General features: G+C 39.6%; 1 protein-coding gene and 1 long non-coding RNA gene across 3 annotated transcripts in view; one reads left to right on the top strand and one right to left on the bottom strand.

Moving 5' to 3' along the window:
* SEPTIN9 (septin 9) overlaps nt 1-16,064 on the bottom strand; it is a 147,721-nt gene that overhangs the window by 99,859 nt on the left and 31,798 nt on the right. The window lies entirely within an intron of this gene.
* LOC142095026 (uncharacterized) overlaps nt 9,266-16,064 on the top strand; it is a 113,942-nt gene continuing 107,143 nt past the window's right edge. Inside the window, exon 1 of the long non-coding RNA XR_012677733.1 lies at nt 9,266-9,525. This is a non-coding gene — a long non-coding RNA (uncharacterized LOC142095026). The remainder of the gene's footprint in view (nt 9,526-16,064) is intronic.

The raw sequence follows: 16,064 nt of genomic DNA, 5'->3' as shown, positions 1-16,064 counted from the left end.
TAATCTACTACAATGCCTGCTGATTCTATCTCCTTTATCTTACTTGCATTAAGGATGGCCTGTCATACTAAGAAAAATAAAGACTTTTTAAAATAAATGGCTAGCATGACAAGTAGTTTTTGCTATGCTATTTCTCCATTAATCTTATTAATAGATCATAATGCAAAGATGTATTTATAATTCCTATTTAACCTAAAGTAAAGCTCCCAGGAACTCACCCATTGCAGAGACCGGTTAACTTGGCCAAATTTAAAAACCCTGCTCTGCTAATGGAGTTTATATAGAACATTAAGGGCGACAAGACCGCGGTATGACTGCTGATTGGTTTAACAGTTGTGCAAAAATGTACGGATTTCTAGGCCAAGGTGTCTGTGGGGGTGCAAAAGTTTGCCCCATCTAATAGGTGGAGCTGAGGCCGATCAGGGGTCTTCCTTGGTGAGCAAGGATTAGGAGCTGGAATTGTTGTACTGTTATTTCCACATGCAAAATCAAGGGGTGGACAGGGTGCATTTATAGGGGTGTTTCCTGCTTCGCAAGAGGCTTTTATTCTCCCTGCAAAAGGACTTGATTTTTTATCCACCTAATTGGGTCCTCTTATAGTTTTAATGGGATAGATTTTGCATTTTTGCTGGAAAATGTTTTTTAGGCACACTCCAACTAATGTGATAAAGACATTCAAACACCTAACAGTGACCTATATACTGAAGACATTCCAGATGTCTCTACACTCGCATAATTAATGTAAGACAGGAATGAGCTAAACTGGTCAGAGTTTTAGAAGAGAAACTGGAAAGGTTAAACCATACTTGCCCACTTTCAAACCTCTCCTCTGGGAGATCCGGGAGAAGAGGTCATATGACAACAAGGGGTAGGAGGGGGTGTGGTGACACCACTGCATCACTGTAGCCCCGCCCCCACTAGGAAATTACAAAATTCACAGCATTTCATAGCAGGGGCGGGGCTTAATCGTGTGAAATCTTGTTATTAAGTCCCGCCTGAATACTCTTTCGGGAGTCTAGGAGGACTCCCCGAAAATCAGGATCCTTCCGGAAATTCCGGGAGAGTAGACAAAAATAGGTTAAATCAATAAAGGATTGTTCCTAAAATGTGAGTAACTTGGACTTTAAAGTAACAGTTCACTCTCTCAACCTTGTGCATTTTCAGGTGGATCTACAAAGCTAATGGCAGACAGAGCCATCTTAACGCATGGGCACGCTTGGCAGTTGCCTGCGGGACCCACCAGAACCCCACACCAGCAGGGTTTGACACATGAAGGGAATGTGTCATTAGAAGTAGAGTTTGCTAACAAGAGCAAAAAACATGAGACCAGGTAGACCAGGTATACTCTACGGGCCTGAGTCATTAAGGAGAGCAAAGCAAAAAAAAGGAGTAACTTTCCACCTGGGCAAAACCCATACTTGCCAACTCTTCCAGAATGTCCAGGAGACTCCCGCATTTCGCGTGAGTCTCACAGACTCCCAGGAAAGTGTGGCAATCTCCTGGCTCTGCCCACTTCCTAGTGAAGTGGGCAGAATTAGGTCCAAAACGCCGCGATTCACAGCGTTTGGCCCCTGCTGTAAAATGACGCATTTTGCATCATTACGTCATGGGGGCGGGGCAAAAATGACGCGATTTCCGGAGCCCGCTCCCTGCACGCCCACCTTCCCCGGCAGGCTCCCGGATCATACTTGCCATAAGTTGGCAAGTATGGCAAAGCCATGTTGCATTGGAGGGGGAGCTAAATATAAAATGTGGGGAAAGATTTATAGTTGGGGGAAGGGCATGTCCTAGATCAACTTTAAATTTTAGTGTACACATTAAAGTATTTGTGTGTTACATGAAAAATAGACAATATTTATCTTATGTGCAAAATAATAAACTAATTTGCACCCCTTGGATTAAAACATGGTTTGTCCTGGAGAACATTTACTCCTTTTTTTGCCCTGCTCTCCTTAATGACTCAGGCCCTACATGTTGTACTTGTACCCATTGGGGTATTTCAGGCAGATTCAGGGGGTACTTTAGTCTGTTAGCCATAACATTTTATTGTAATAGTAAATGATAAAATATACTAAGTACTGGAAAAATGAATGGTTGGCAACAACCAAAGGAAGAAAAAGAAAATTAAAAGGAAAAAAATAAATACAGCTAACGTAAAACCTTTTCTATGCTGCTCACTAAACAGTAGCACCATAGTCATGTACATAGTTTGCTTATATCAGTGGTAGGCAAAATGATACACTTCAGTGGGTCACATGAACAGCCCTATACCCTTCCAAAGGGCCGTGCATTACCCTTAATCTGAGTAATAAAATAAACAATATATCGAGCATTTTAAACAAGTGTTACAAGCTATACCACACAGATCTGCTTGGGGAAGCAGGAGAAGGCTCGGAGGGCCACATGTGGACATAGGGCCTCTTATTGTCTATCTCTGGACTATATGGTACTAGAGAACTTGCTTAATATTTACAGACATTATGGTGTACATGGTAAAACGGAATAGACTTTAGGGGGTATATTTACTGAACTGCGGATTTGAAAAAGTGGAGACGCTGCCTATAGCAACCAGTCAAATTCTAGCTGTCATTTTGTAGAATGTACTAAACAAATGATAACTAGAATCTGATTGGTTGCTATAGGCAACATCTCCACTTTTTCAAACCCGCAGTTTAGCAAGTATACCCCTAGGAGGTACTTTGCAAAAGTTTATTGGATATAAGAAATAATAACAGGAATAATGCTATTAAGGTCCCTAGGAAATGAAAGCCACAAATGGAAATATTATTACAAGAAGTAGTCGATTTAAAATACGTTTGCTTCCCCTTTTTTTACCTCCTTTAAGCCCTAAAATACAGCCTAGCATTAAACAAATATAACCACACACAACAAGCATTATAAACAAAATCCTATGAATGCTACATTTTTTCAGAGAAAAGGGAACAATTGAGAAATAGGGGAAATCCTTCAGGGAAATGTATTTTCTGACAGCAATTTATTTTAAGCTTGCGGATAAAGTTATTTACATATGTGTTTACAAGCGTATTAATAAGGAGAGAAATCAACAGAGCAGGAATTACAGATGCTCCAGAGATCCTATAACTGAGGTGAAAAAGAACATATTCTGGATGACTAAATTCACTCTCCACCAAGCTTTTCACATAATTAGCCATGGGGAAGCGCGATGGCTTCGTGTTTAGCACTTCTGCCTTACAGCACTTACATGAGTTAAATTCCCAACCATGACCTTATCTGTGTGGAGTTTGTATGCTCTCCCTGTGTGTGCGTGGGTTTCCTCCGGGTGCTCCGGTTTTCTCCCACACTCCAAAAATATACTGGTAGGTTAATTGGCTGCTATCAAATTGACACTAGTCTGTCTCTCTTTGTCTGTGTGTCTATGTTAGGGAATTTAGACTGTAAGTTCCAATGGGGGCAGGGACTGATGTGAGTGAGTTCTCTGTACAGCGCTGCGGAATTAGTGGCGCTATATAAATAGCCGATGAAGATGATGGTTGATTTATTTCCCTAACATTAATGCTTCCCTTCCAAACAACTGAAGTAGTATTATTGTACCTATATTTAGCTAGTATTTATGCCAATTTTCATTAGGAAGGGAACAGTCTCAGCTTATTTGTCATGCTTTGTGGGTGTTTTCCAAGAAAATAGAAAGTACCTGTTGCCAACAGTGGAGGCAGCCATTTGTAAGCCGAACCAATGTTTACTGACGTATGATGACATCACTGAGTCAATTAGCCATCGGTAGTTCCTAGAAAATTGATAAGCTGCATTCTCATGAATACAGGGTAATATCACTAGGAACTTTGTCTTTCATTAAGCTTAGGAATAGCTGACCAACAACGTTTACAATATTCAAGAGGACTGACCCTTTTCTCTTACAGACAAGACACAACTCAGTAGTACTGTATACAATCCATCACGTCCGAGGGTGCAAGTAACTGAGGCTGTTCTTACTGCAGTCACAATGTACAGCATCTACGTAACAATACAGGTACAGTGACTTCCATGACATGCATTGTTACAGGGAGCCGTTTGCCACTAGTTCTTAAAGTATGACCTGTGATACTCTCCAGATTGGATTCTATCATTTTATGTTTAATATTCAGTCAACAATTGTGGAATAAGCAAATATGCAAAAAGAACCTAATTTAATTGCATATATGCACTTATTAACATGTTGCAGTGCCTGTTGGCATATGAACAGTGCACTGTGCATCCCAGCTATAGGTAGCTGTGGGAATCGCAGGTGAGGGAATCATCCCTCTATTTGCAGATCCATCTACTTCTGAATGTCCCATCTATTGTTCTTTGCAGGTATATATGTTTGAATTAATTATCTGATTTTCTCATCAATTAAGAGAGAATTATTTTTCGACACACAAATTGTGGCGGAGCAACTACACAAAAGGGGGGAGGGGTGCGAAAGTTGACAATCCCTTTAAGAGGAGTAACTCAGTGGCTTAAGCTGGGTACACACTACAGAAATTTCAACCAACATTTTATGCCGAGCGATTTTACATGCGATCGATGGTCCGATCATTAGGTCCATGGACTGCATACACACTAGCCTTGTTTAGGACGATAAAGGGAAGAGCGGACGTCCCTTTAGCGACTTTTTACAGCCATGTTGTCGTGAGCAATGACTGTAATTTCGTACTCACTGTTGTGGATCGGTCGGAAACTTATACACACTACACAGCGGAAATGAGATTGGAACGAAAATATTAAATGGTACGACCAACTAAATGAGGCGATAATCGTCCATTTGGGCAGACTTTCGACCATTGTGTCACTGCACACACTGACCCTACTTTTGAACAAGCGGTCGTATGTCGGCTGATTTAGCCGATTATTGGATGAAAATTGTGTAGTGTGTACCCAGCTTTAGATACTGACTGTACCTTATTAAAATGATAAGAAGAACCTTACTAAAAACTCAGGGTTGAACTACAGTTCCAGATCTTGGTGACAGCGAATAAGTTGCATTAACAGCATGATTTGCCATCATTTACTAGGGGTAGTACCTCTTTAAGATAACACAACTTAATTATGGGCATGCTTTCTCTTGATTCAGGAAGATATTGAAGATTTTACCATCTGCTGCCTAAGGTATTTCCGTCTCTCCTTATGTCTCAGGCAGACTAGCTGGAAAATCAGATCTTTTCTTCATATTGAAGGAGCTAGTCACACTTATTTAGTTGCTCTGCATTGGGCATTACTTTTGTAGGACACTTTTGGAAATGAGTGAGTTGGTGGATGCAGTTTGTGACTTTAAATAGAATAACTATATCATATATAGGGGCAAATAACTAAAAAGAGATACCCTAGACGAAAACTTATTTCAAACAGGTCATTAAAATGTATTAATGTGCTAATTTTTGTAATAATAAACATCAGGCATTTAAAGCTAGGAAGCTGTTTTCATTTCAAAATGACCTAGAAATGTCACAAGCACACAACTGTTCAGACACTCGTTATCCTGACTCTAGGGGGTAAATTTATCAAGCAGTAGGTTTGAAAAAGTGAGTCAGTTCTCTCGCATCTTGCCCATCGGAAGCCCTAATGACGCAATTTGCCATGCCCCGCCCCCTTATGTCCTCTGACCACACCTCCCCTCTAGGATCTCCCGGAGGGCAACTATGCAAAGTTGGCAAGTATGATATTAAGTAGTGATAGAGATAGCTAGCCAGATTTTCCCAGTGAAAATTACAAAATAAATTAAAAACTACAATAATTTTTTAGCACGGTGGCTAAGTGGTTAGCACTTCTGCCTCACAGCACTGGGGCCATGAGTTCAATTCCATACCATGGCCTTATCTGTGTGGAGTTTGTATGTTCTCCATGTTGTTTGCGTGGGTTTCCTCTGGGTGCTCCGGTTTCCTCCCACACTCCAAAAACATACTGGTAAGTTAATTGCTGCTAACTAATTGACCCTAGTCTGTGTGTCTCTGTGTGTCTGTGTCTGTGTGTGTATGTTAGGGAATTTAGACTGTAAGCTCCAATAGGGCAGGGACTGATGTGAGTGACTTCTCTGTACAGCGCTGTGGAATTAGTGGCACTATATAAATAAATGGTAATAATAACAATAATAATTTACCATTTTGTTATATCATTAATATACTGTATATATGTTGGTCTTTACTGAGAAAAATATTAGGCATTGGAAGAAATTTGCAAAGTAGTAAGTACTGCAAAGAAAAGCAAATCATGCTTTCAATGATTTGTAACTATTCAAAGAAGAACTACCACAGGATAAATGTATATATGGGCCACTTTGCATTTTTTTGTGCTGATCTTCTAAAACTACAGCAATCACTTTTTACATACAGAACAGTTGATGTTTCTGAATCCTTGCAGTAACATCACCTAAACTAAACTGTTCTGCACTGATGCTAAATAAAGACATGACATTAAAGAGACTCTAATTAACAATTACAAAAATCTAATTTACTTTAGTGATGATCTCATCCTCCAGCATGGAGTGAATACAACACTCCCACCTGCTGGATTTTTTGCACATTGCAGATAAACATTCTTCCAACATTAAACTGTAATCAAGCATGCTGAATATGGAGTACCTTTTGGAAAAGTTGAAAAGTTTGAAGGAGTGTTAGTTTGTAGGAGATAGTTGAACTTATGCTGCCCACATACATAGCAATATTGGTTTGTCAATATACTAAATTAAAACAAATTGACCAATCATTACACTGTGTGGGTTAGTGATACCTGATTTGATCAGATGCAGCGGAAATAGTGGTTGACTGATAACTGCATATGTTTTTTGTCATCATTCCAACCAGGAAGTAAAGGAGTGACTGACATGCAATGTGATCTAGTTGTTCAGCTTTTTTAATTGTGATAGCACATGCTGCCTGTACTACCTAATCTGGGTGATCGGGGCTTGAGAGGAAATGCCAATAAATAGTATATGTGTAACTGCTATGACTTTTTTGGGGGAATTAAATCCCTCCTGAAATACAGGTAAGTGCTTAGATTTGTGGATCCCTGGTAAGGAAATTAAACAACACTGCTTGGTAAATCTAAAAGCCTCGATGAAAAAGAATGCCTAAAAGATGTGCATGGTGCATGCAACATATCCTGTTTCATGGCACTAAGGGCTAGATTTACTAAGCTGTGGGTTTGAAAAAGTGGGGATGTTGCCTATAGCAACCAATCAGATTCTAGCTTTCATTTATTTAGTACCTTCTACAAAATGACAGCTAGAATCTGATTGGTTGCTATAGGCAACATCCCCACTTTTTCAAACCCGCAGCTTAGTAAATCTAGCCCTAAGTGTCTGTCCAGATGGAAGGTTCTAGAGCGTCGAAGCGCTTCACATACGTTTCTAAAAAGCCTCTTTCTTCACTTAACTGAAATTTTTGTGCCACGCTCCTGGACACGGCGTGAGAGGAAAAAAGCTGCATTGTTTTTAAAATCAGAAAAATAAATGTGACTGGTCTTACCCACGTAGTTAATGAGCAAGTGCTAATCTTAAAATGGAAGGTATAGAAGAATGCTTCTAAAGTGATTAACTTTACAGTTCAAGTGCTTTATCATCAATCACATTCTCCTTTTTCAACACAGGAAGGAGGCAACAAATTTAACAAGGGAGGTTTGAGTGGATTTAATCCATATGTGAATGAGGGCTAAACTGCAAAATTAAAAAAGCAGTCAGGGTCTAACTGGGAATGTTAAGCGTAATCTTAGTTTCTGGAAGAAAAAAAAAAATCGGATTTTCTTTCTATCTCATAGATATCAGGATTTTGAAACCAGAAATAATTTTCGAAAAGCAGACAGGATGTCACGTCAAAGCTGCTAGTATACAGGTATGTAAGGTAAGAGTTCTTTATGCAATGACCTGCAATCTCACAGAGAGAGCAAAACCAGCATGAGCTGAATTTAGACCTTTATTTAAAATAAGGGTATGCCTGCAATTACCAAACAGACAGAGTGCTGCGGCCTTCCTTAGCTGCAGACAACCATTCAGTGTTAGAGGTCATAATGTGCTTCCAGCTGCTGGGGCAAATGTGTAGATTTCTGTATCCTGAATCAGTCACACCTTCAAATACACTCAATCTCCCCCTTTTCAGCCCATTGAAATGTCTTTTAAAGCAAAATCTCATCTTGCACCAGCAGATAAACACATTCTGCATCAACAGCATTCTTCATGCACAATCAGGGCCGTCAAGAGAAATTTAGGCCCAGGTACAAAAACTTCTTGGGGCCCCTTCCATAGCCACCGAAGGGTACAGGACACACTGGGTTGGTGACTCCTCTCTCTACACAGGCAGGCCTGGACCTCAGTACTTACTACCAGCTAACCCACCTCCTGGTGCCCCTGTGCGTAATACCTCATACAGCAAAATGCACAGCCCATAAATGCTGTTTTATGACATCACAAACTTCCTAGGGACCTGCAGGACAGCTCTGCATGTAACTCTTAGTATGTTTTACTGTTAAAATATCACATCTATAACAATAGTACTGTATTTTAAATTTGCATTTAAATTTATTTAAATTAGCAACTACTGTCTTTCATGCACTTGGGTTTCAAAAATGCTAACTTTAGTATTAACGGCACTATATTGGAAACTACTGAGGAGGTCATTGGTACGGCCTCATATAGAACACTGTGTTCAATTCAGACGGCCATATCTCCAGAAGGATATAAATACATTAGAGACTATACAAAGAAGGGTAACTAAAATGGCACATGGCTTACATCATATAATTACCTGGAAAGACTAAAAAAATCTTAATATGTATAGTTTGGAGCAGAAAAGGGAAAGTGGGGACATAATGGAAACTTTCAAATATATGTTTTAACAAGGTGCAGAAATTGCATCTAATGTAAGATTGCACAGGTGTGTACCCAGCTTCAGGGGGCCCTGAGGACTGGGTTTGGGAAACCCTTGTTTCGACCATATGGTTTCAGTAGTAGTAACAACAACAAGGTTGTACTGGCAAAAGAGAACCCTAGGCTTTGAGTAAGGTCAAAATAAGGGCAGATATATAGAAAGTTACCTATGTATGACATACTTCAACTACTACACAATCTACTTGTACATTCCAGTGACAATAGCAGATTAGTCAGTGCACTGGGTCGTGATGAAAGGTATGTATTAATAACTATTAAAACAATATGTTTAAAAATACTATGTTCATTAGTACACTAAGTAATTAATACCAGCTGAAACTATCGTTCCCTTGCATAAACCATACCTTCCAGCTAGCGTTTTCTTGGGCACAATGTTGTTTTTCTGTTAGGAAGTTATGTCTCCCAGCACTAGATGGCGCTGTACAACATTCAGTGTAGCAGCACAGCCTTGGTCTGGGCATGTGATCAGTAATAGAGCTGGTGCTAAGGTGAGGTTGTGCATTGTGTTTGCATCTTCTATTCCAGTTTCTCCAATATCATTGACATGTGCTGAGATATAAGTGAAATATAATGACATCTAAAAGATGTAAGAAATAGCTTTAGGGGAGGTGTGGATGGAAAAGAATAAAGTAAGTTAATCAAGTTTTCTTTTGATTGAATGAATATTGAGTTTCATATTTGGCACACAACTAATTTTATTATGCATTTTGTGAGTCTATATATAGCAGTGGGGGAATATTTCTTTCCATTATAAAAAGTTACAGTGTTATGCATCATTGTGAGCTCAGCAGCCAGAAGAGAGATTTATTATTATCACAGATAGCTACAAAATGTTCTCTCCCACAGCAGATTCTGGACACTGTGCAGACCTAATGCATTGATCACATAAAAGGAATGATCATTGGATGGTAAATACAGAGGTTAGAAAGAGGGGTATTTTTGTTGTCCGTTGGATCTGAATACACTTTAGTGATACTGCATGTTGATTGTGTTTCACATGCAGTAGTTAACAAGCACTTGCAGTGGGAGGATTGTCAATGAAGAATAATCCGTTTATCGAAATTATTTGCATTGAGCCCATATAAATGAAGCAGGCAGCGTTGGACAAACTGTGCTGTAGTCATTGGGCTCCATATCGGTTTTATTGCTTTCATTAGTGTTAAAAACACTAATAAAATCATATTGTGTTCTCAGTGGGTAAGGGACCTTAATATATTGCATTAAAAGAAATGCTACTTTGTGACTATATACATGACATTTGTACCGTACCAAAATACATGATTTCTTGTTACCAAAAGGGCATGGACATACACTAAATGGGTCTGGTCTGATTAGGCAGATCAGGAATGGTTTGGTTGAATCAGATTTGTCAGGATGACAGGTATGATATTTTATGTGTGTTTGCAGCACGGTGGCTAAGTGGTTAGCACTTCTGCCTCTCAGTGTTGGGGTCATGAGTTCAATTCCCAACCATGGACTTATCTGTGTGGAGGTTGTATGTTCTCCCTGTGTTTGCGTGGGTTTCCTACAGGCAGAGCCGTAACTAGGCAGGTGTGGGCGGTGCCGTCGCCTAGGGCACAAGCCCAAGGGGGCCCAGCAGCCGCCCGCTACCTGGCTCTGTATCTACAGCCTTTTACTGTCGCAGCGGAACGCTTGCATTCCAAATGCCGAACTTCCTGTTAGTGGAACGCAAAAAGGCTGTAGAATCTCACTATCTCTCTCTCTGGCTCTTACATTGGTTCCTTCAAGGCTCCTTGAAAAAAAAACCACACCTCACCTTTCGGTATATATTTTTGCATACTTTAAATGGTCATTAGGGCAGAAAACCGATTGTTAATTTATTTTAATCCCACCACTGTGTGTGTGTATGTATATATATATATATATATATATATATATATATATATATATATATATATATATAAAATATGCATTTGCAAATATATGTAACAGAATTCTTTCAGTAAAGTGTGAGCCACACCCCCACATTAGGTTGACCACACCCACTAGGCAAATGTCACTCCCACTTAGAAGGGAGGCACCAATGCCCTGTCTCGCCGAGGGCACTAAAATGTCTAGTTATGGCACTGCCTTCGGGTGCTCCGGTTTCGTCCCATACTCCAAGAACATCCTAGTATGTTAATTGGCTGCTATCAAATTTACCCTAGTCTGTCTGTTTGTGTGTGTGCGTATATTAGGGAATTTAGACTGTAAGCTCCAATGGGGCAGGGACTGATGTTATTGAGTTCTCTGTACAGCGCTGCGGAATCAGTGGCGCTATATAAATAAATGATGATGATGATACTGTTCCAAAGTATAATTTAAATGCTTGCATTTATTGGAATATATCTAGTTTTCAAAATGTGTATATGTGCAGAGAATATGATAATTTTATTGAAAAAATAGCGGTGAAACTCTGTATGAAAATAGCTATGAAAAAGAGACACTGGGCAATCCACTGTACCTACCTGTGTATAATTCTATAAGGATCATTCTGATTTTTTTATTATGGTTTTAGCATCTATTTAAACTTGTATTACAGCATCGGTAGGCCTTTCTTGCTACTGATACATGTATGATAAGTATAAGAATTCCTATTGTGACCGTAAATCAGTTAATGACTTGGCATTAAGGTGAGAAACCCCGTCTCTGTCATTAACATCTCTGTGTTGACAAATACCTATTTGCTCTGATCCAGTGACATTACTGAGGCAGTGTCTGACTAATATGCATGAGACCTGACTTATATTCATGAAGTACTTGTTTCTAGTAAGTTGATAGGCTACATGCTCATGAATATTACTTCAACCCACAAATAGGTTGTCCACACTGTGTTTAGGTGGCAGGTTCACTTCAGTACGTTATTATATTAAGTACATTATTTGTGGGCAGCACGGTGGCTAAGTGGTTAGCACTTCTGTCTTTCAGTGTTGGGGTCATGAGTTCGATTCCCGACCATGGCCTTATCTGTGAGGAGTTTGTATGTTCTCCCTGTGTGTGCGTGGGTTTCCTCCGGGTGCTCCGGTTTCCTCCCACACTCCAAAAACATACTGGTAGGTTAATTGGCTACTATTAAATTGCACTTAGTCTCTCTTGCTCTGTGTGTGTGTGTGTTAGGGGATTTAGATAGTAAGCTACAATGGGGCTGGGACTTATGTGAATGAGTTCTCTGTACAGTGCTGTGGATTTAGTGGCGCTATATAAATATGTTATAATGATTCTTAATGTCATAGATACAATGCAAAATATATTGCTTACAACTTTATTTGTACCTATATATGTATTGCATTATATACTTAAGAAAAAACTTCTTTATGTATATAGTATATTTTTGGGGCTCGACTGATGTTCAGCATTGCATAAAAGGATCAAAAAAAACAAATGTTATAATTTGGACCCTGGGTAATCATAAATAGTGCAGGACAATGTCCAAGAGGCCACAGTAAGGAAAAAGGAATTGTTTGACAGAAGTAATCATAAGACTACTAAATAGATCATTTACAGAGGAAGAAACACATCTTGTCTGTGCAATTCTGTAATAACTCCCCTGACTGGAAAGCATGGTGGCTAAGTGGTTAGCACTTCTGTCTTTCAGTGTTGGGGTCATGAGTTCGATTCCCGACCATGGCCTTATCTGTGAGGAGTTTGTATGTTCTCCCTGTGTGTGCGTGGGTTTCCTCCGGGTGCTCCGGTTTCCTCCCACACTCCAAAAACATACTGGTAGGGTAATTGGCTGCTAACAAATTGTCCCTAGTGTGTGTGTCTGTCTGTTTTAGGGAATTTAGACTGTAAGCCCCAATGGGCCAGGGACTGATGTGAATGAGTTCTCTGTACAGCGCTGCGGAATTAGTGGCGCTATATAAATAAATGATGATGATGACTCTGACAGATGTATTGTTGGGCTTGATAGTTGTACAAAATACAGAAGGGGTTTCACATTTTTCTCTGTGACACTATAATATGAATACTGAATAGTAATTGAATTTAAATAACAAATAATACAGAGCATTTTCACTTCTACAGAATATTTATACATATTACTTTAATACAAAGTATTGAAGAAAAAACTGAGGCCCATTGGGTGACCATAGAAACGGGGGAGAAGGCTTCATACTGGGCTGATGATCTATCGACCACCAGGTCAGGAAGAGGAACTGGACTGGAACCTAGTGCAGGACATCACTAAAATGGCATTAAAAGGAGAAGTAATAATCATAGGAGAGGGTCTTTTGCAAGTTCCACTAGAAGTAGAGACATTCTGAGTTCCTTGCGGGGAGCATCCCTCAAGCAATTGGTGAGAGAGCCCACTCGCAAAGACGCAATAGTAGACTTAATGGGGACTTGAAATGAGTGCAGGAGAGGTGGGAAAAGTGCAGTACTAAAAACAAACCTCTGTATTCCAAGGGTTAGGAAAAGCACAAGGAAAAAGAAGCCAGTGTGGTGTGCAAAATAAGTAGCAAGTATTGTGAAAGCAAAAAACATGGCCTTTAGGAAATATAAGCAGACTCAGAATAATGAGAAAAAGAGGTGTATCTGGTTAGACAGAGCAGGCTACAAAGGTAATCAGTGCAATGTGCAAAGGCACAAGCTGAAGAGAAAATGGCCCAGTCAGTAGGTAAAGAGGGCAAAACTGTGTTTTAGGTATATAAGTGAAAGGAGAAAAATAAAAGGAGGAATAATAAGACTGAAGACAGAGTGAGAGTCATGTTGATGGAGACAAATCATCTTAAATATTTTTGTACAATGTTAACAACAGAAAGAGAGGGGAAGGGGCCACAATTAAGTTGCAAGTGTACTCATAAACATGAGGTAGATACAAGTACATTAAGGGAGGAGAGGGTCCTAACAGAATGCTCAAAACCGAAAGTGGATAAATCAATGGGGCCAGATGGGAGACATCCAAGGATACTTAAAGGGGTGCTGGTAACACCATTAACAGAATTATTCAACTAGTTACAGGAATAATACCAGAGGACTGGAAAATAGCGAATGTAGTCCCACTGCACAAAAGTTGAAGCAAGGAAGAGGCAACTACAGCCCAGTGAGCCTTACATCAGTAGTAGGGACATTGATAGAAACACTCTTAAAAGAAAGAGTTGTAGAATATCTCAAATCCAGTAATTTACAGAATCCCAGAATGGATTTACTGGGGGGGGGGGGGGAGATCATGTCAAATAAATCTTATTGACTTTTTTTACTGGGTGACTAAAGTAATAGATTAAGGGGGGGTGTACATGTGGCTTATCTGGATATCAGTAAGACTTTTGACACTGTCCCATATTGCAGACTGTTAAATGAATTTGAAAATTTGGGATTGGATTATAAGATTGTTGAATGGATAAGATCTTTGTTGCAGGATAGAAAAGAGAGAGTTTATTAAATGGAGTGCACTCACAGGAGGAAAAGGTTACTAGTGTAGTACCCCAAGGATCTGTACTTGGACCAGTGCTTTTTAATATCTTCATTGGTGACATTGCACATGGTATTGAAGGGAAAGTATGTCTTTTTGCAGATGACACAAAGATATGCAACAGGGTAGAGACACCAGGAGGGGTAAAACAAATGATTGATGATCTAGGTAGAATAGAGGAAAGGTCAAGAGAGTGGCAACTACAGTTTATTGCCAAAAAATGCAAAATCATGCACTTGGGTCTCAAAAATGCTAAATATAGTATTAACGGCACTATATAGGAAACTACTGAGGAGGTCATTGGTACGGCCACATCTAAAACACTGTGTTCAGTTCTGGAGACCATATCTCCAGAAGGATATAAATACATTAGAGACTGTACAAAGAATGCAATTAAAATGGCGCTTGGCTTACACCACATAATTACCTGGAAAGGCTAAAAAAATCTTAATATGTATAGTTTGGAGCAGAGAAGGGAAAGTGGGGACATAATGAACATTTTCAAATATGTGTTTTAGCAAGGTGCAGGAGGGGAACATTCTTCAAAGAAAGAGATATTTTAGAACACTGGGACATGCACTGAGACTGGAGGGAAGTAGGTTCAGAGGAAACCTGAGGAAAAATTACTTCACAGAAGAATAGTGGATAAGTGGACTAGCTTCTCATCAGAATTTGTAGAGACTAATACATTAGAGCAATTTAGACATGCTTGGGATAGACATAAGGACATCCTTACAAAGAACTAAGGATCAAATAGGGTTTGAGGTTACCATAGGTTAAAAAATGGGCAGACTAGATGGTCCAAGTGGTTTTTATCTGCTGTCAAATTCTATGTTTCGACTATATGTACATAGTTGCCCACTGTCCCTAATTGTCAGGGACAATCCTAGGTTTTGAAGATGTCACTGGAAATGTCCCTATTTGTCAGTATTGACTAACTAACATTACAGTACAATGCCTTAAATTCTGTATATTGTATGCAATTTTCACTGACTGTTATTATTCTCTGGGCAGAATGGTCCGCCTGGACTGTACCACATGTAATTAAATATAAAATTAATCTGATCAATAGAGATATGTCCCTGAAAATTAATATAAAATTAGTTACTCACACAAAAACTGTGTGCATTACTTTGATGATACTTCATCTTTATATAGCAGGCTGTGAAAATCCTTGTAAGTGGGGCTCAGACCCTCCTTTCATTGGAGTGTAGAATCTGTGTGACTGCCCACCAGGCCTTATCTTAACCATCTGCAAATCTGCGACAGCGGTGGTGCTGTTTTACGTGTTTTCATAGCTGCAGATCTACCCATGGTTGACATGCATGTATAGTTTCTGCTAATGCCAACCCTTTACACTTACATATGCAATTTTGAGGCGGCATGGTGGCTCAGTGGTTAGCACTTCTGCCTCACTGAGTTTAATTCCCGACCATGGCCTTATCTGTGTGGAGTTTGCGTGTTCACCCGTGTTTGTCTGGGTTTCCTCTGGGTGTTCCAGTTTCCTCCCACACAAACTGGTAGGTCAATTGGCGGCTAACAAATTGACCCTTGTCTGGCTGTGTGTGTGTGTGTGTGTGTGTAGGGAATTTAGACTATAAGCGCCAATCGGGCAAGGACTGATGGGAGTGATAAATATTCTCTGTACAATGCAGCAGAATTGGTGGCGCTATATAAATAAATGATGGTGATGAAGAAACCTCATGTGTGATTGAAATTGAAGGGTACTCTCTATTTGCACTTAATACTAAGGAAATC

The sequence above is a fragment of the Mixophyes fleayi genome, chromosome 6 (genome assembly GCF_038048845.1).
Source record: "Mixophyes fleayi isolate aMixFle1 chromosome 6, aMixFle1.hap1, whole genome shotgun sequence".
Taxonomy (NCBI): domain Eukaryota; kingdom Metazoa; phylum Chordata; class Amphibia; order Anura; family Limnodynastidae; genus Mixophyes; species Mixophyes fleayi.
Note: the sequence above shows the minus strand (reverse complement) of the source record. Positions and strands in the feature narration are given on the sequence as shown.